This window comes from Trichosurus vulpecula, chromosome 1, assembly GCF_011100635.1.
Source record: "Trichosurus vulpecula isolate mTriVul1 chromosome 1, mTriVul1.pri, whole genome shotgun sequence".
In the NCBI taxonomy this organism is placed as follows: Eukaryota; Metazoa; Chordata; class Mammalia; order Diprotodontia; family Phalangeridae; genus Trichosurus; species Trichosurus vulpecula.
Genome location: NC_050573.1, coordinates 318865827 through 318867485, shown reverse-complemented (window position 1 = coordinate 318867485; position 1659 = coordinate 318865827). Strand labels below are relative to the sequence as shown.

General features: G+C 35.6%; 1 pseudogene; it reads left to right on the top strand.

Annotated features, from left to right (window-relative positions):
* Positions 1-714: 714 nt before the first annotated feature.
* On the top strand, positions 715-1446 carry LOC118833778 (annotated as a pseudogene).
* The last annotated feature ends 213 nt before the right edge of the window (positions 1447-1659 follow it).

Genomic DNA, 1659 nt, shown 5'->3' with positions numbered 1-1659 from the left:
TATTTTATAATCTCCAGAGTAATTTTATATGGAATTTTGCTATCTCTTAATATTGGCCTTCATTAGTAATATATAGAAATGTCACTTTTTTACATGGGTTTATTTTCTATTCTGTAACTTTGCTAAAGTTGTTTATTATTTCAAATAGTTTTTTTTACTTGATTCTCTAGGATTCTCTATGTATACTATCATATCATTAGAAAAGAGTGATAGCTTTTTTTCATCATTTCCTTTTCTAATTCCTTCTATTTTTCTACACTTATTGCTAAAGCTAACATTTCTAGTACAAGATTAAATAATAGTTGTGATAATGAACAGCCTTGTTTCACCACCGATCTTATTGAGAATGCTTCCAGCTTATCTCCACTGTATATAAGGCTTCCTGATGGTTTTTGATTGATGATAGTTTTCATTTTAAGGAAAACTCCATTTATTCCTATGTTCTCTAGGGTTTTTAATAGAAATAGCTGTTGTATTTTGTCAAAAGCTTTTTTCTGCATCTATTGAGATAATCATATGATTTGTGTTAATTTTTTTGTTGATATGGTCAGTTCTCCTGATAGTTTTCGTAATATTGAACCAGCCCTGCATTCATGGTATAAATCCTACCTTGGTGTTAGTCCCACTACTGTCATTGCTGCAATCCAGAGACTGCTGAACCCCATGTCTGTCTGTCCACTGCCACCACTCATTCCAGACATAAAATATTAAGTAATGGATAAAAATGAGCTGGTGCAGAAGGACAAATTGGCTGAGCAGACTGAGGGATATGATGACATGGCAGCCTGAATGAAGTCTGTAACTGAGCAAGGAGCTGCATTTTCCTAGGAGGACAGGAATCTTCTCTCTGTTGCTTACAAAAATGGCATAGGGGCCCAAAGGTCATCTTGGAGGGTTGTTCCAAGTATTGAACAAAAGACAGAAGGTGATGAGAAAAAAACCGGCAGATTGCCCAAGAAATAAGAAAGAAAATTGAGACCAAATTAAGAGGATATCTTCAATGATGTACTATTTCTATTGGAAAAGTTCTTGATTCCTAATACTCCACAAGCCAAAAACAAAGTTTTCTGTTTGACTATAAAAGGAAACTACTACTATTATGTTGCTGCTGCTGATGATAAGAAAGAAATAGTGGTTCAACCACAACAAGCACATCAAGAAGAATTTGAAATCAGCGAAAAGGAGATGTAGCCAACACATTCTATAAGATTGGGTCTGGCCTTGAATTTCTCTGTGTTCTATTATGAGATCCTGAACTCTCCAGAGAAAGCCTGCTCCCTTGCAAAGACAGCTTTTGATGAAGCCATTGCTGAACTTTATACATTAAGTGAAGAATCATACAAAGACAGCACACTAACAATGCACTTACTGAGAGATAACTTGACATTGTGGACATTGGATATCCAAGGAGATGAAGCTGAAGCAGGAGTAGGAGAGTCGAATTAACCAGCCTTCCAACTTTTGTCTGTCTCATTCTAAATTTACACAGTACATCATTTGCCATCTATGCTGCCCCACAAATAGCTTTGTTCATGATTTATAATATGTTTATGTTACTTCTATTTGGATTTCTGTATTTCCCACGCAGTTTTTATGTTTAATATTGGGGGACTGTAGCCAGTTAACATCTGTTTTCATCTGAAGGGGCCACTATGGGGA